We start from the raw sequence: 19,461 nt of genomic DNA on the forward strand, positions 1-19,461 counted from the left end.
GGGCTAATAAATATGTTTATTCAAATGCAAAAATCCTTTAAAGTTTGGCTACTTGAAGCCACCAGTTGACTTTGTTTAAAAGTTACTATATGTCTTTCACTAAGCATCAAGCTTCTATGCAATTGTGTGTGTGTGTATGTGTGCGTGTGTGTGTGTGCATGTGTGTGTGTGCATGTGTGTGTGTGTGTTTAATTCAGGTTGCTGAGCACAATGGTGGTGGGAAAATATTTATTTTGCTCTTTTCTATGGCACTATCACTTCTTACTAGTTCTGTGTCTTCATTTCAATGTCAGAGTCTTAGTTTGTGACCAAAGAACTCATAAATACTACAGTCATTATGGCCCCTGAATGACCGCCTTTCAAAGATGTGGCTTCCTGGGACAAACAAAAATGAGGACATGATTTATCCCAATGAAACTAGTTCTGCGTGGTTGTTTTTACAAAATGGAAGACTAGAGGAGCCCCATTCTCACTGTTACTGGCCAGTGAGACATCTACAGAAATCAAGGGCCATTAAGTCCTACCTCCCTCAGGGAGACGTAAAACTGACTAGCGCTAAACTGAAGAAAGAGCCATTGTTGGCACATGGCATGTATCTTTGTCATAAACCTTGTATGGAAGAACCCAAACTCTGGAAAGCGGCCAGGCAGGTCTCTGAATTCTGTATTACCATTCAGGTGTTCTTTTAACTTGCTCAGCATCACGGAAACCTTTGGGAGAAGATCAAGTGTGCAGGGTGGGAATCCCAAGAAGTGGGAAGGAACATACAAATGAAATGGATGGTGCAGCAACCAGGCCAACAGTGCAAGAATTCCATTAGAATCGTTCTCTCTTCAGGACCACTGCTGTAAGCCACCAGCTGGACCCAGTCCTCCAGACGCACAGATGCACCAGGCTTGGAAAGCAACGGACTTGTTCATATGCTCTAGGTGTGTCTGTGTGTGTGCATTCATGTGCGACAGACTCTGACTAGTCACTGTGGTTATAGTCTATAAAATATCTACAAATACTAAGTCAGCAAACGTTGAAGTGTTGCTTCTAAAGAGAAATACCGGCTTAGGTCCCTGATAGCCTCTAGTTGAGGTATTGTGTTAATCCATCTGTGTATAACCTTGTTTTACATTGCTGTCTCTAAAGACTCCTTACGGCAGCTCTGAGACTAATGCCTGAATGAAGTTTGGCTAATCTAGCAAATCCATTTTTTTTTCTCTCCAAGGTACACCATAGCTTTCTTGGGCTTTGGAATACCAGGCAACACCAGCACTGTGCTTAGAGACATTTTAATGTTTAAATATTAAAGAATATAGAGAAGTGCAGCCAAAAAAACGTGGCATCAAATAAGTTGTGTGTGCTGTGTAAAGGTCATGTGTTGATCCGTGAGACCTAAAACAGCAAAGCAGTGTATGTGCTTGTTGGACGTAAGTTGGGAGCACATGTAACATGCAATTCAAATTTGCCAGCCCCCTGCACATGTATGTGAGTAACTGCAGAGCCAATGTGATGCTGATTGGGGCAGTTACAAATAAACCTTCACAATTAGATCTATCTACAAACAATGAGGTCAGCTGCGTCTTCTGCACAAATGAATGAGTGTCATTGTAGGGAATCAATAGTTTGCTTGGGTTGGTTGGTTGGTTGGTTTTGGGTTTTTTTTTGTTTCTGTTTTTAGTTTTGGGTTTTTTTGGGGGGGATTCAAGACAGGGTGCAACAGCCCTAGCTGTCCTTGAACTAGCTCCTGTAGACCAGGCTGGCCTTGAACTCACAGAGATCTGCCTGCCTCTGCCTCCCGAGGGCTGAGATTAAAGGTGTGTGCCACCACTACCCGGCCAATATTTATTAGTGTATTTACTAGTATATATGCATAGTACAGGGTGCACAAATGTAAATCCCAAGAGCTTCCCTCAAGGGATGCATACATAACTGGGGAACCAAAGCACTGTTGCATAAAAAGGTAACTAGGACAATCAGAAGAAAGTCAGCCATGGCTAACTTTTATAGCATGTTATATAAAATGTGTGCATATTTTTATTGCTGTTATGGCTATTTTATGAATTACTTTCAACATCAACTTTGCAGGGAAAATTGAATTAAGAGATTAGCTGGGCACTGTTCAATTGCAATAGATCATAGCCTCATGGGACTATTCGAGCCAAAATTAATTAAAGATTAGATTTTTCAGTCCCACTAGCCACATTTCAAGTGCTTAAAAGTGACCTGTATCTAACGGGTACTTATCTGACAGTGTGGCCATAGAACATTTCTATGGTATTAAAACATTCCATTAAAGATTGCTTATTTAACTTCTGAGATTTATGTGTGTGAGAAACCAATCAACGAGGAAAATTCATAAATGCTAAAAAAAATCTCATTGCAAACCATATAGACTGATTTAGATTTCTCTTAATAACTTGAAAAGGAGCCTTGTAACATTCTTCACCATCTCTCTGTCTCTGTCTCTCTCTGTATCCCAGCAATATTGTACTACAACAGCCCCAAACCATCACAGCTTCCCAAAAGGTTCCCCAGCAGCAGCACTGGTATGTCTATGATAAATAAATAGCAATCCTCTGACACCGTGGAGCTCAGGGAGGGTTCATCACACATCAAAAATAAACTTAGTCTGTTTTTCTGAAGGCTTTTCCACTCGATCTTGGCCAAGAGCAAATCCGATTGCATCTGTTTCGGTGCATTCTCACGGAGCCACTAAAAGTTCAAACGTGCCAAATGTGAATGAACCAGAAGACAGAACTGGCCAATCCGATTCATCATGACGTCGTTCATCAGTCACTTACTATGTAAGCTTTGTAATACAAAACTCGTTTCTCTAGAGTTTACCAAGTTCCTTAAACACTTCTAAATATTGTTCCGTGTACTGTGGGACCCTTTACCAACCTACTTCTACATGTGACAGTCGTTTGTGAGAGCAAGGGAAGAGGACAAAAGGAGACCTTCTCCCCAAATTCCGTGCTCTCTGGGCCTTAAATGGACAATTTGGCGCCAGGCTGCTCCATTTTCAGATCTCCATGTTAAAAACAAAATGTTCCAAAATATGCCGTTTTTCATCCTGGCCCTTCCATTCCCAAGCTCTCTTCTCATTCCTAGCCTGCCTTGGGAGGCACTGACCCTGTCTAGGGAGATAGAGCAGAGCAGAAACAAGTGAGGGACTAGACACAGCAGTCTCCTGGGATGCTACCCGAACTCTGTCTTACACTTAGGAAATGGAAACCGAGCTTTGTTCTCGAGCACAGCTTTGATAACTCCTCCAACTCTCCCATCCAACTGCACTATGCTCACACGGAAGGAAGAGCATATGCCTGTTAATTTCTCGTTTGTCATCCCAGCACAGACACCAACCTGTACAGTGAACGGGCCTTCAAAAATGCGCGCTAGTTACCAGCTTGATCTGAACACTGCGCCAAATTGTTCCTATACCTGGTAAATTTCTATCCCATAAAGGCTACAGAGAAGATGCCACTTTGGCCCTGAGAGGCGTCTGAGAACAACCAAATGTAGCCTCTATTAGTGCAGATTTGACCTAGAAAATGAATACCTGATCTTGTCTGAAATTTACCTGATTAAAAAAAAAAATACAACTCCGTTCTGAACTTCTAAATCCAAAGATTACTTGGGAAAGAGCCCCGAGAAATCCATTATTCCTCCTGAAGACTGGAAAAATTTTCCCCATCCTTTGCCCACACCTTAGAAACTTTTTCTCAATATCTTCTCATAGATTCTTTTTAAGACAGACACTTCCACTGTAATCTGTCCCAGAATTCACAGCAGTTATTGGGCATCAGCTACCTGAGTCTGGAATTAAAGGTCCAAGCTACCCCATCTGGGAGACATAACTCCTAGAAGTAAAACATATTCTGTGTGGGGCTAAACTGAGCACATTAAGTTAGGAACACAGCCGGCGCCACCTCTCATTGGGGGTGCAGCATGTGGCTTTCACGGATACAGGCTCCTCAGAAGAAGGAACAATAACAGTTTTTAACAGTCTCGACCTTTCCCTCCCTTCATACACAATTTTGATTGTTATTTTTAAAACCTGCTTTTGAGCATAGCTGAGCCCTGTTGTACCGTCTGTCCTCACCAAGAACATGAAAAGTGATTTTTCACTCTGAACCCTAAGACACTGAATAGGCAAGTTTGAAATCTGCTGGCAGAGACATTTTTGTTTTATTGGCCGATGGTAGGACTGCAGGGACAAATTCTATCTCTAGACATTACTGTCTATAAGAAATAACAGAATGCATTGGGGCTGGTATTTTCTGCAATGCGACACCCGAGCTTCTTCTACTGCTCATATGGGAATCATGATTAATTATGATAAATAAGATGGACAGGGTTCATAATGGATAACAATACTACCAAAGGAAGAAAAGATGCCATCTTAACAAAATGTGTGTGTGTGTTTGGACATTTGTGCATGCCTGTGTGTGTGTGATGTGGGAGTCCTCTCTCTGTTCTGTAATTACCATTAATGAATAAAGAAACTGCTTTGGACCTATAGCGAGGCAGAACTTAGCTAGACAGGGAAAACTAAGCTGAATGCTGGGAGAAAGAAGGGTGGAGTCAGAGAGATGTCATGGAGCCGCTAGAGTCAGACATGCCAAAACTTTGCCGGTAAGCCAGGGTCATGTGGTGATATACAGGTTAATAGAAATAGGTTAAATTAATATAAGAGTTAGCCAATAAGAAGCTAGAGCTAATGGGCCAAGCCGTGATTTAATTAATATAGTTTCTGTGTGATTATTTCAGGTATAAGCTAGCCAGACGACCAGGAACCAATAAGCACTGGCTCCTTTCCAACATATGTGTGTGTGTATTGTGTGTGTGTGTGTGTGTGTGTGTGTGTGTGTGTGTGTGTATGTGTGATATTTACCAGCTGGGCTAGACAAATAGCTTCTGGTTTCATCTTCTCCTGGCCTTTGACTCTTTGACATTGCAGTGTGTTGGGGGTATTCGTTCAGTCCCTAAGCCTGCAGTAGCCGCTCTAGGAAGTTAAGTAACTCTGGTGGTCACCATCTTCTTCAATAGGCTCTAAACACATGTTTCTCTGATGTCGGAACCTGTCGAACCTGAAGGCCCTTAGGGTATATCTTAGTGGTTTCTATGGATGGTTTTCTTTTAAATTGTGTACAAAACAGTGTAGTTACAAGGCAGACTCACTGAGGGAGTTGACATAAAGGTATGCAACATGGATTTCTCAAATTATTGATACTTACTCTATTTACATAAAAACAATTTACCTAGCACTTATACCTACAATATAGTTGCAAACAAAACATGAAAACAGATAAATAATAAGAGAAAAATATGTCTGGCAAGATGGCTCAACAGGTAGTGCACAAATCCAATGACCTGAGTTCAATCCCTAGAAATCACTTAAAGATGGGAGGAGAGAATGAACGTCATAAGGTTGTCCTCCGACTTCCACAAGCCCACCACGGTGCATGCCCACTTCCTACCACTCACATGCGTCCTACACATGTGCACACATGCATGCACACATACAGAGAGCAAATGCAGCCGGTTAAACTTCCCTTCCACTGAGCTCTGCTTGTGGAACAATGCAGAAAAATTAATAAGAGAGGAACGAAATCTGTTAGAGTTAAAATCCAGGCAATAGTTAGTTCATGCTATTGATCCAGTTTTATTGTTTAAATTTAATTTTAAAACAAAACTAAGAATTTCTACTTAAAAGAACTAATCAAATTCAGAAGAACATGCTGTACAGGAATCGGATCTGCACTAAGTAACATATACCCCGCAACTAGCACTGCTTCATTGTTTAGAATCTAAACTCAAAGGGGGCATGAAAAATAGACATAACTCATGTTCTTTACTTCATCTTTAAAATCTCTACACCATACTGTTTATTTTAACCTACTACTTAAGTGCAAGAGTTTCCTAAAGGATTGAAGATATTAACTGTATCAGTAGCAAACTTGAAATATTATGAGCTTGTCCCAGAAAGAGGCATAAGCAACTAAATCATTGTTTTATTGAGAGTCAACTGGATAGATGGGAATTTTCCAAATTAGTATCTGTATAAAATACAATGTTTACTAAAAGACAAGTAATATATGAATATAACACACACACACACACACACACACACTTGTGGCTGCACATATATTATTGAAACTTGTGTATGCTTAGACCAACAACAGATTTTCTTCAAGGACTATTCCATCACAGAGATGGTTTAGTATTAGCACACATTAGTGATGACAAAGGGCAGGTAACTGGTAATCACTTTTAATGCTGATAATTTCTGTACTGCTACACAGAGAGCTGATCCAGCCTAGAGCTCCAGCCTCCATCTACCACCAGGTTCTACTACTGGATTTTAGGTACTATATAATTGCAGAAAGACAATGTGCATATAGGTTTAAAAATAGATTCCTATTTCAGGTTTTTCCTGGCTTTTCCAATATTTAATTTTTAAAACACACACATACACACACAGACACACACACACACATACACACACACACGAGTGTTTTGCATGCCTGTACGTACACTCACCACATGCATGCTTGATATCTCCAGAAGTCAGAAAAGCATCAGATCCCCTGGAACTGGAGCTACAGATGGTTGTGAGCCACCATGTAGGTGCTGAGAACCAAACCCAGGTCCTCTGCAAAAGTGTCCAGTGCTCTGGGGCTCAGCCATCTCGAGCCCCCCTCCGCTAGCTTTTGGACTGTTCATTCAAACACAAATGTACAGAATCATGGTGGACACTTGATCTGATTTTTTATAAAATGCTTTTAGCTTGAAACTTAACTAATTTTCTGCAATAACTTTGAGTATTCCATTCACCCCAGAAATTCTCTGATGGATTTTGGAACCTGCTCATGTTCATAATGGTCGTTTTGGGGGTGGCTAAAAGTTCTTTAATATCTGCAGAAATGCCTGAACTTTTTGCTCATTTTGCTAATGGCTCTGACTCTGAAATTCCAAATTTGGGCTAGTTTTAATCTCATTTGTGGAATGTATTTAGAACATGACAATGCTGTCACATTAGCTGTTCCAACGCCTTTCTCTGATATGTTCACACCCCATTGGTGATGCTAATTAGACGTAAATCTGATCTGAGAAAGAATAAAAACAAGCTTGAGTCTCTACCTGAGACTTTCTTTGCAGCTAACAAGCCAACACGCTCACCAGTTGAGAAACTGTCACGTGTTGGGATTCTAGGATCACAAGACAGCCCGCGTTTCACCTTTGGAACCTGAAGTGGCTCTGCAGCAGCTGGGCCAAACACACCTGTGCTTCCCATGCCTGTGCACCTGCGGACTAAGACCTCTGCATTGTGCCGTGGTGACCGACAAACTTCTTTACCATAATATTTCAACCTATCCAGTCCCCACAGTGATGAAAATGTCCTCGTCTTAATCCGCCCTACCTATACATAAACAGCGACATCCTGGAACCAGCTCCTATCAGCTGTCAAGGGCTGATGGTTAGGCAGCCTCCCCTCCCAAACTGTGTTTAGTAATATCACACTTGTGACTTAATATCAGCCTGACAAAAATATTTGCAACACAGAAAAGTTCAAGCACTTTAAATGAGGGGGACCTACCCTTTCTTCTTCTACGGGGCCTGTTTTTAAACCGTCCCAGCAAGTGATTGGATACATCTGTTCCTGTTTCCCTTCCACACTTGGCTCTCCCAGCTCAAGGGTGAGTGGAACCTCCAGAACACATATAAAGGAATGATCCAAAAGATACAAGAGCCCACTTAGAGGTTCATGATGGAGACAGAAAAAGAAACAGTGTTCAAGTACTAGAACACACGGTTAATCAGTGTATAATGTAAGAGCAAATGTCCTCTGAACCAAGAGGTCAGCGGCCCAATAAAGTGTTCGCTGAGAACTGAGTAATCAAAGTTGTGGGTAGCTTGAAAGTGAAGGGAAGACAGCAACCATTCCCAACCCTGGGATTATAGGACCAAAGTGGAACATACATAGACAACCACCAGGGCGCTAGACCAGTGTTTCTCAACCTGTGGGACACGGCCCCTTTAGGGGTTCAAACCCTTTCAAAGGGGTCACATATCAGATACTTTGTATAATAGATTTTTACATTATGATTCATATAGTATCAAAATTAGTTATGGAGTAGTAATAAAAATTTTATGGTTGAGGGTCACCACAACATGAGGAACTATATTAAAGGATCGTAGCATTAGGCTGGATGAGAGCCACTTCTCTAGACAGCAAATGTCCAGAAGCATGATACAGAAGCATGAGAAGATGAAGACCCAGACATCTTTCTCTGCCTACACGCCATGGGGCAGCCAATCAGAGAGCAGGGAGTGAGTGCTAGGATGATGTAGGCATTGAGGTCAGCTCTCACAGTACAAAGCCAAGAATACCAGAGGAGACAGACCTGGTCAATACAGCATAGGGAAGCAACCCACCCAGGTTCGCGGTCTCCTTTCCCTCCAGTATGGACTTACCCTATGTGGTCGTAAGTATGGACCTCTATGTGGTTGTCAAAGTAGGTAGGGCTCAACTCACTCACCATGCTTCCACATGCTTTGTTTGATTTAAAGAAAAAAAAAAGCAAAAGATCAGTTTTCAAATGGAGGGATGTGCTGTGGAAGCACATTCTGCTCCTTCAGCCAATAGCCTTTAAGATACCAGCCCACTTGGGCGTGGTCTCATATGCTGTAAAAGCAGCTGTAAACATGCACCCGCCCTTCTTCCTCCCAGCATTCAGTTCTGCCTTCCCTGCCTACCTAAGTTCTGCCCTATCAACAGTATCCCAGAAGCCTAAGATACTAAGCCAATCAGTATATAATTAACGTAGACCTCTGTGTGCGTTCCTTGGGACTTAACAACTGTGGGAACCGGGCAGGACAGAAAACTCAGTCCTCTCTTAAGACTGTCTCCAAATACATTGACATTCTGGGGTGCTGAGGGTTCAACCCAAAAGTGTTGAACACAATTTTCGTGTGAACACAATTCATCTCCCAAGAGCCACTATTCATGCCACTTCGCCCCTGCCGTGTGTCATACCACAGTGACCTCAAAGGAAGGCGCTGTACCCTTGGTCTCCTTTGCTTCACCCCACTCTTAATGTATCATCCCTCGGCTCCTTTCTTCCAGCTCAGCTTTCTATTTTCACATGCGTTAGCCGAATGATCTGATGAATTACAGTTGGAAAGAATTTGATTCTTTCAGCAGGTGGGGCTATTAATCTCCCCAGATGCTGGAGCTTCCTGGAGATAATGCCCGGAGCGAGAAAGGACTAGAATGCAAGAGTTCCAAACATCTTTCGAGCCAGATGTAGGGGAGTCTGAGAGAAGGGGAAGGTTTGTACTCCATCTCGGATGAAGAGGATATGGTAGACAGGTGAAATCACAGGGTCTGGCACCTGGCCAGGTGCATGAAAGGGGAAGCTGATTTCTTGTAAGGTTCCCTCCTGTGCTGAGGCAGCTGCCAAGCCTGCTACTAGCATCACCTAGTGCGTCATCATGGCTCCTGACTTTAAGGGCCTCTGTCTTCATTCAGTCTGAAAGTCTTCCCCTACAGACTTCCAATGTGACTTTATAAAGGAGGTTTAGGGAGAGGAATCTTTTCTTTTGTCATGGTTTTAGAATTGGTGTCCACAAACTAAAGCCTGGGAGGGCAAATTCTGCCCTGTTTGTGGGCATCCTGTAGAATGAATTTTCTTTTCTTTTTTGTTTTCTTTTGTTTTGTTTTTTCAAGACAGGTTTTCACTGTGTAACATTTCTGGCAGTCCTAGAACTAGCTCTGTAGACCAGGCTGTGTTGTAGGAAATCTTACAGCCAGCCAATAGCCTTTAAGTTAATCACCCAGTGGGGTGTGGTCTCTTACGTGATTTATGCCGATGTAAAACACACATCTGCTCTCTTTTCCAGCTGTGGGATTTTCTGTTCTCCGGTCCAGCGAAGAATTCTGATTTGTGTCTACCCCTAAATAAATAGCTGTCTATTATTCTCAATTCTGAGCTAGTGTGGGATTTCTTTTAAGTGTCCATCTTCAAGACTAGCCTCAAACCCCCAAGTGCTGAATTAAAGGCATGTGCCACCACCACCCAGCCTATGAATTTTCAACTATCAAATAGTTGAAAACATTTAAAGGAGGGGTTCGTGACTCATGAACTTGTACCAAACTCACATATTTTATCAAGCAGCACAGTTTAGTGATGCCTAGCCATGGTCATTACCCTCCATAGTGTCTGCGTCTGCTCTCAGTGGCGGGAACACTTCCCAGGAGGACGCATGACCATAAAACCTCATTTCTTCTCTGGCCTTTTACAGAAAAGTCTACCAAGTCAAGTCTAGGTGGACTGGTTCTGTCTACCTCCACCCTCATCTCAGGTGTCCCCCCACCCACCACAGATGCTCCTCAGTATCCTTCCTCAGATGGTCTCAGCAGCATCGCTTCCAAGGTACCAAAATTACCACTGGTTTTGCCTGAAATTTTCTATTCCTGATCCCTACTGGCTGATTTCTTTCTTGCCAGGACTCAGTTCTAATAAGACAAATCTTCCAGAGGTCTTTCTCTGGGGAGTCCCTAAAGCCTGCCCTACATTTGCTATTGAACTCCAGTGGTCTTCCTCCAGTTAAGTACACACAGATAGCATTAGAGTAAATAGCAACTTTTAAGCTGTTGAAAATAAAACAGTTTGTGTGTGTGTGTGTGAGAGAGAGAGAGAGAGAGAGAGAGAGAGAGAGATAAAGAGAGAGAGAGAAAGAGAGATAAAGAGAGAGAAAGAGAGAGAGAGAGAGAAATATTAGCTGTTAGGTTATATGATTATGTGTGTGTGTGTGCTTGTGTGTGAAGGTCAGAGGTCAATGCCAGGTGTTTTCTTCATTTGCTCTTCTCCTTGTTTTTTGAGACAGGATCTCTCTGGACCTAGAGTTCATGGATTCAACTGGGCTCCAGCAATCCTTCTGCCTCCTCCACCTCCTCAGCATTAGAGTTCCAAATGTGCACTACTAACCTCCCCAGCACTAGGATTCCTGGTGTGCACCACCCTCCTCAGCACTAGGATTCCCGGTGTGCACCACCCTCCCCAGCACTAGGATTCCTGGTGTGCACCGCCCTCCCCAGCACTAGGATTCCTGGTGTGCACCACCCACCCCAGCACTAGGATTCCTGGTGTGCACCGCCCTCCGCCGCATTAGGATTCCCGGTGTGCACCACCCTCCCCAGCACTAGGATTCCCGGTGTGCACCACCCTCCCCAGCCCAAGGATTCCCGGTGTGCACCGCCCTGCTCCGTTTTGACTTGGATGCTGGGGTTCCGCTCTCCACGCCTCATGCTGGCACGGAAGTTCTCACGGAATCATCTCCCTCAGCCCCAACTTTAGCTTTTTAACAAAATAAGATCCATAAAATATCTTCTCGATTTAATCTCTAAAAGTGATTGGTGAGTAAATTTTGGAAATTACAGGAGATTATAAAGAAGAAGGAAAAAAATTAGATGACTATAGAAAATCTATCAATGTGTGTGGGGGTTCAACAAAAACGTGCCCTAAGGTAATTCCCGTGTAGCCCAAGCTGGTCTCAAACACATGTCCTCCAGCCTTAGCCTCCCACGAGGGAAAATTGCCATCTTTTAAGCAGAGAAAAAGAGCTCAGCCAACCTCAAGAATTTACTGGAACCTTGGTCTTGGGCTTCTGGCCTCAAGAACCATGAGTGACCGCTTCTGTCTCGCACACATTGTCTCAGCTCTGTTTTGTCACAGCGGCCCAAACAGACTAGGATACAAGGCAGCAGTGAGCACTTCCTCGCTAGGTTTCCTTTAGCGGTGACAAGTTGTGTGCTCTGACATGAGATGACCTGGTGGCCACTCAGAATCTTAGCTGAACAATGTGTGGTGCACAAGCAAAGCTGTGTGGAGAGCGCATTCCCTTTGCACATGGAATGTAGCCCTCGGTTGAACTGTTCTCTTTATTTCTTCTTGAAGGATGCTTCCCCCCACCCTCCATGGGAAGGAGTTTGTCTAAACCAGAAAAAGAAACTCAAAATCATGAGAAAGTTCCAAAGTTTCATCCAACTATAAGTACTCATTATTACTTCAAGTTCCTTCTTAATAATATGTTGCATTATTTGTCGAAAGATAGAAACTGTAAAACAGGGATGAGGTCCGGGGGCATTTGATTTCAGCTTCTTTTCCCAGAAAGACTTTCAAGGGTCATCCCTCTGACTTGTGTTTAATACAGTGGGGACCAAGACTGCTAGAGAAAAATTGAGCATCACTTACCGTTCCTGCCCGTCGGTCCAGCGCAAGATACAAAGCCACTGGCAGAACAAGAATCTAATTCCTTCTCACTGTCTACTTGTTTTCATTTTTAATTCAAGCATCATTCTTATGGACTTTCGGGGACTCCACAGCTCTGAGATGCTCTGTTCAGGGAAAGGTGAATCCAGATAGATGGAACGCTTTGGTCTGGCATGGTCAAATGCCCACCCATCCCCAGGAACAGCTGAGTCAGGAGAGAATGCCAGAGTCTGCTGAATCCTTGTCTGTCTGTACAAAAAATATAGACGGTAGTGAGGCTCTATCTCCAGCTCCTGAGAGGTGTGGGTGACTTACACGGGCTCCGCCACTTGGGAGCTGTTCAGTGATGAAGATGGTAGAGGAAAGCTCCCTTGGGGCTTTTCTAAAGTCCACGTTTCTCCGTGCTTACACTCTGTGTGTCCTCAGTTGCCCTAATGGTCTACATTTGTACAGTTTCCCATCATCACAAGAGCTTCAAATGCAGGAATTGTACACACTGGACCTCATCTATGGTAAACAGAAAACAAAAGCTGGCCTTTTAATCATTGACATTTTATGACTGTGTCATAAAGTGAGGTATGTACTACATTCTAGAGTTAAAGCATTTAGGACACTTAAGGCTTACCTTTCTTAGGCTCCAAGCCATTAGTCTACTGAACTCAGTGCCAGACCTGTCCCGCACACACTCACTCTTCCTTATGTGCACATATACAACCCAAGTATACAATCCACACTTCTGTGTGACTCTGCATTTTCCTAGTTTCCAAAGCAAGTCTGGAGGTCATCATGGTTCCTTCCTCTGCCTCTCCATGGGCCCTTAGCAGCCAGCATCTACAAGCAGACAATCTCTTGAAAACTTTGACATTCACCCTCTTCTCTACCTACGCACTAGTGTTCCACCGAACGACCCCTCCCCCGGGCCTCCACCCTTTCATAAAGGGACAAACCTGTCCTCACATGGTCTTTGGATCCAAGCTCACACAGTGTTTGGCACCTACCAGGACTTCTATGTTGTATATTTTACTACATACTCTTGTTTAATTTACAAGAGCATATGGCTGCCCAGGTATAGTGTGAATAGTTAGCAACCAGTGGAATGCAGATAGGATTCAAATATGCAGCCCTCACAGCATGGTAAAAAGCCAGGAATCTCCCCTGGCAGAATGGATTACATTTCTGAGCTAAGGAATTGCATTTCCAGCAATACATCCTCTCAGATGAGAAGTATCCCTCCAGTTCATACCAGCATCGTTTGCCAAGTCGTGAGATTGTGGGAGAACAGAACACAGCCGAGTTTCATAGGTGTCTGGATCCAGTGAAATGCCTAGCATAAGACACTTCCCACGAGGGAGCCAAGAATGAAGCACGTCAATAAGTGTAACTTAGGCATTTAGACTGCGGCTTTAACACCAGATATAGCACAAGAAATAAAAGCCAGTAATTCCCGTTGGAGGAAGAAATAGGAGAAGCTGTGCTTCTTCTCTGGGCTACGATCCCGTCACTCGGCATTTATTTGGAGCGATGGTTCTTATTCTAGGTGTGAACTTAATAAACCCCTATGTTAGATTTCCTAAAATTTTCTAAAAGTGATTGTGGATGTGTTCCCCACATCCTCCATGTTCCTCCAGAAACGGCATTTTTCCGAGATGTCAGGAGAGGGAACAAAGGCCGCTATGTGGTGTTTGAGGGTGGTTGCCAGGCTTGACACAGGATGCAGAGAAGACTTCTCACAGAGATAAGGTAGCTGCTGGATCCACCCTGTGATTTATCATCTGAGTCAACGCAGGGCAAAGTGAGAACTATTAAAACAATCTACTTGGCCAGAAACCATTCGACTTCTCATTTCAGAGATTGCTCAAAACCAAGTGAACCATCTATTTCTGAAAAACGATGCTGATCATTAAACATTGCTGCAAGTCATTGGGTCTTTCTCTGTGTGTGCCTATGTCTCTCTGTGTGTATCTCTCTCTGTCTCTGTCTCTGTCTCTGTCTCTCTCTCTCTCTCTCTCTCTCTCTCTCTCTCTCTCTCCTCTCTCATATTTCTTGTCTCCCTTCTTCTATTTTCATCCTCCCTTCTCTCCCTTCTCTTCATTGCCTTTCTGCTCACCTAAACTAATCTGCTTTGGCAACTGTCATGGAGTAACTTGGAAATGCTCTCCACAGGCTGCCACTTGAGCAGTTTGCTTCCGAGCTGGTGGCTATTTTGAAGGCTGTGGCCTGATTATGTGAGACAGATTATTAGTAGGTCATGCCCATCCCTTATTCAGGCCCATTCCTTTTGCTCCCTAGGCTACATCCACACGAACTTCCCTCTGCCACACACTCCTCCCATTGTGGACTCCAACATGTTTTCCCCACTATGAGGGACTGAAATTTCTGAAACCGTGAGACAAGATAAAGCCTTCCTCCCTTAGAGTACTTCTGTCATTTCTTCATCAGAGCCAGGGAAACAATGGTACAGGACACTGGTGTCGGAGAGGTGGCGTCACCCCTGTCATAAGCCTGACTGTGTGGTCTGTGGGTTGGATTTGGAAAGCTTTGGAGATTGGAACTAGAGATGTCCCACAATGCGCCAGTCCATGGGCGATTTCGGTCATAGAGCCAAAGACCAGAATGCCAACTGTGCTCCTGGGGTTTCAGGTGGGAACAAAACTTCTCGCGACAGCTGAGCTACAGTTCATTCCGGTTGTATTCTGGCAAAGAATTTGGCTAAGGCTTTCCTGTGTCCTGAAAATCGAAGTGAGGACACATTCGAAAGTAATGGGCTAATTTCTTTGGTGGAGGAAATTCCATCACAGTGTGGGATTCGGGCGGCATGCTCACTGCTCGCTGTCTGATTTATAGCGAGAATAGAGAGCAAAAGGCAAAGCCGAAAAATGTGGAAAACATGTTGTTTGGCAGGGAAATGAGTGTGAACTCAGTTAAAACTGTGTGCAAGGGAGTCATGGCCATGAAAGAGATTAGGACCACAGAAGAGAGTCTGTACTCGCAGTAGGACAATAGCAAAGTCCCTTGAGAATCAGACCCTACCATCAAAGGCTATAGGTATAGAAATAAAAACTCCCTGGGCTCCTCTGGCCCCTCTCTCTTTGGCTGACAGGTGGCCATTCTTTCGCTGCCCCTCACTGTACACACAGCCCTGGCATCTTTCTGTGCTCATCCACCTCCTCTTTATACAGGGACCACAGTCACATTCAATTAAGATCATTCTGACAGCTTCATTTTAACTTCACGTCTCTTTGAGATCCATCACGTGACGATAGACTGGGGTGTAGGGGGCTGAAGCTGTAATTCAGCATACTGGGAAGAGGTGATGACATAAGTCGGTTTGCAAGACCCCTCCAACCAACTTTCCTCCGTTTCTTTATTTCATTCCAGTTTTTATTTATTCAATAAATACTTGCTGCGTACTTACCATGGGCCAGACACTGCAAAGAAGGATGACAGTAACTCTACAGAATCCATTCTGTACATGCACACACACACACACACACACACACACACACACACCTACCTACAAAAGTCTATGTCGTGACTCCTCTGGCATCTTCTAATATTGAGACTGATACTGGTTCTTGTCACATTACAGTTAGTGAACACATACCTTACGGCCAGGGTAAACACCATGACAGTCTGGGGCATTGGAGACAGAAGACAGCAGTTAGACCCTGGCTTTGCTTTTGGTGTTTTTCATGCCTTCAATAAGGGAGTCTTACTTGGAGAAAATGGGAGAAAGAACAACAGATACCTGCTCGTACCCTTCATCCCCAGCCGCTTATATCTGCAAGGTTTTCTGAAGATGAGTGGGGACTCTGCAACTCTGGGTGGGAACAAGCTTTCCCATGCGAGAAATAGAAGGCAGAACCAAATCACGAGAAATCTGGTACTTTAAAACGCTTGCCCATAGTGTTGGGGGAGAAGGCAAGAGAGGAAGTAAGGGGAGGGTAAGGGAGGAAAGAGATGAGACAAGGAGACAGGGAAGGAGTTGGAGGGGAGGAGAAAAAAAGGGGAGGGGAGGAGAAAAGACAAGAGGAGAGGAGGAACTTTGCAGAGACATAGTGCCACCTGCTGGGGTGCTGTGATGCTGCACCTGGGTAAGTGAACCCTGAAAAATGGCCAGGCTGAGGTTTGAGTCAACGTGTAATGGAGAGTATAAATCTTTATTCTCTTCTGTTAGTTCTGGAGGGTCAGTCTAGGGCCCCTTGCGGTCTAGGAACATTGTTACTGAATTATATCCCCAGCTACTTTTTCACGTTTCCTTTTAAAGCTGAGGCACGGTCTCACTAAGTTGCCAGGCTGGCATTAAACTCAGAATCCTCCTGTGCCCTGGGATTACAGGTCGACACTGCAGGGCCGGTGAGGAGTGTTATCAATATAAAGCAGGAGTTGAGTTTTCATACTCTTGCGAGATCATGAGACTGGCCTTTCCCTCTAGTTAGCACAGCCTTGCTTTTTACGAAGGTGCGCACCACATTCTTCGTGCCTACGTTCTCCATGAGCTCACGCCGACAGTCTGTCCTAGGAGAGGCTACTTAGTCAAACTGTACGCATAGATAAGCACATAGCCAGCTTCCATCCCTTTAACTCGAATGCTATTAATCAAACAACCTGCTCATGACCTGACCAAGTCTCCCTTCCCAGAGAGACTTCAGCCTGTGGGGAAAACTCTGGCCATTTTGGAGTTTTATTAAACTCAAGACCCTGTGGAGCCTGGCATCAGCGTGGGAAGTGTGCCACATCCTTCTCTTCTCAGAACTCGAAGACTGGGACTGGAAAGCAAACCAAGACAAACAGGAATTTTAAAAAGTGCAAATCAACAGACAAAACGTGACCAAAAATGATGCAGACAGGACGAGAGAAGGTTGTGCAGATGTGCATGGGGCGAAATGATGGGGTCTGGACGGCATCGGTGACGAGAGCAAAGGGCAGAAAACACAAAAAACACAGGGGCAGAAAAACTATGTTAATGCTTTTCTCAGGAAGAAATGAAACGTGCTTGACAGCCCGTCAGGAAGAGCGATTTAACTCGAGTCGGACTTTTCCAGAGAATAGTTTGAGATAAGGGAGGAAAGGGAAGTTGAGACAGGGGCAGACAATTCAATAAACGCAAAGATAAGGAGTTGGAGTTTACATTTATACAGAGTTGCAAAGCATTTAAGGTTCTGGGAAAGAAAACAGAACAGTAATGAACTGTGTTCTAGGCTGGCTTACCTGTCAGTTGTAAGCAGGATAAAGTGACTGAAAGGAAAAAAAAAACCCAAATCTATAGAAATTAAAAAAGGGGATTTGAGGCCACAAATGAATAATTAAAATCAGAAAAGAAATCTGGCTCTTTGATGCATGTATATATTGATGAATATGCTAACAAAATATTTCTTAATATTAAGCCAAGGGAGCACCTATAGATGAGGAAGGGAAACAAGGGGGTGGGACACACTGCCAGCAAAGGATTCAGACTCAAAGCCTGGGAAGGCAAGGGCAATAGGTTAGAGACTGCAGTGATTTCTAAAACAAGACTTGGTTAAATACCATAATATATTGGAAATAATTCATAAATAACATTCATTGGCAAACAAGCTGACTAGTTTATTCAATTTTCAGGCAGAAGAAAGGATGGGCAGTAAGACCCTTAGATCAGATTTCCCTTCTCAGCAGAGTAAGAATTCGTGTGACAACCTTACATAAACAGCCTGCTGTGTCCAACATGCACATTGGTAGGCCTGAGCTTGGCAAGCCCACAGAGGTGCGTCTCCAAGCACACTGTTCATCCCTAACACAGTTTTCCTTCTAAGGCTGGATACTGCGTTCATTCTAGGGTGCAAACTCTACACACCTTGCTGGGAGTGCCCTCAGAATTAAAGCATCAGACAGGATGACAATGCCTCTCTCCCTGGCTTGGTTCACAGAGCAGGGCAGTACAGTGTGTTCTGTGCTGGACGTGGTGAGGCAACGATACTTTTTGTTAGATGCTCAAGTAAACAAGGCCCCTTTGGTCCTGTCCTTACACTTGATTGTACTGATACCAAATGGGACCCATGTTTTACGCTACTTCCTCTCCTTCAGTTCTCATCGCTCTAATAAAATGACTGACAAAAGCACCTTAAAGAATGACCAATTTACTTTGACTCCCAATTTGAAGGTGTCATCCATTGTGGGAGAGAAGGATGTGGCAGGAGTGTGAATTAGAAGTTCAGGGTGTGTCTTCCCTCTTCAGCTAACATCTCGGCAAACACCCTGACTGATATACAGTCAGGTCCATTTCTAGGCATTTCTAAATCCAGTCAATTCAGCAATGGAGATTGCCTCTCCCATTCCCTTATAGAACTTTCTGTTTTTGTTCTCATTCTAATTCAAATCTACCAATGACTTTGCAAAATACTTGATAAACATTCAATACATGCCTGGTAAATAATAAGCTTTAAAAGTCCAACTATGTCAACAGGTATATTAAACCTTCCTCTCAGTTTCTCAGCATTTGAAGACTGACCAGTTCACCACATCAGTTAGGGATGCTTTGGGCAGCAAGTAACCGTTCTCACACAAAAATCTAAACCAATGGAAACGGGAGGCCCTGGGCTCACATGGCTGCCCAGTGACATGCCTGGAGACCACATCCCATGCCATCTTCTCATATCCGTAAAGCGAGCAGGCACCTTCATCCTTGTATTCGTGTCTCCAGGTGACAGCATGCCTGTTTCACCAGCACCATCATGGGTATGAGCCAGGTGGGAGCAAAGGGAAGGGAAAGGGAAAACTGTCTGTCTATAGGGTCTGTATGCCTATAGGGTCTGTGTGCCTATAGGGTCTGTGTGCCTATAGGGTCTGTATGTCTATAGGGTCTGTGTGCCTATAGGGTCTGTATGTCTATAGGGTCAGTATGCCTATAGGGTCTATGTGTCTATAGGGTCTGTATGCCTACAAGGTCTGTATGTCTATATATGGTCTGTATGCCTATAGGGTCTGTGTGTCTTAAAGGTCTGTATGCCTATAGGGTCTGTATGTCTTCAGGGTCTGTGTACCTATAGGATCTGTATGTCTGTAGGGTCTGTATGCCTACAAGGTCTGTATGTCTATAGGGTCTTGTGTCTATAGGGTCTGTGTGTCTATAAGGCATGTATGTCTATAGGATGGGTCTCTCATATAAGGAAAGAAAGGACTTTTCCAGAAACATCCCTAAGCTTACTTCTATGTT

At 43.9% G+C, this 19,461-nt stretch overlaps 1 long non-coding RNA gene across 1 annotated transcript; it reads left to right on the forward strand.

Moving 5' to 3' along the window:
* Positions 1–683: 683 nt before the first annotated feature.
* Positions 684–11,116, forward strand: LOC148123557 (uncharacterized). The gene is made up of 3 exons (XR_015736785.1): positions 684–929; positions 2,635–2,795; positions 10,885–11,116. It is a non-coding gene; the product is annotated as an uncharacterized LOC148123557 (long non-coding RNA).
* Positions 11,117–19,461: the final 8,345 nt, after the last annotated feature.

The sequence above is a fragment of the Myodes glareolus genome, chromosome 1, assembly GCF_982192425.1.
Source record: "Myodes glareolus chromosome 1, mMyoGla1.1, whole genome shotgun sequence".
Lineage (NCBI taxonomy): Eukaryota > Metazoa > Chordata > Mammalia > Rodentia > Cricetidae > Myodes > Myodes glareolus.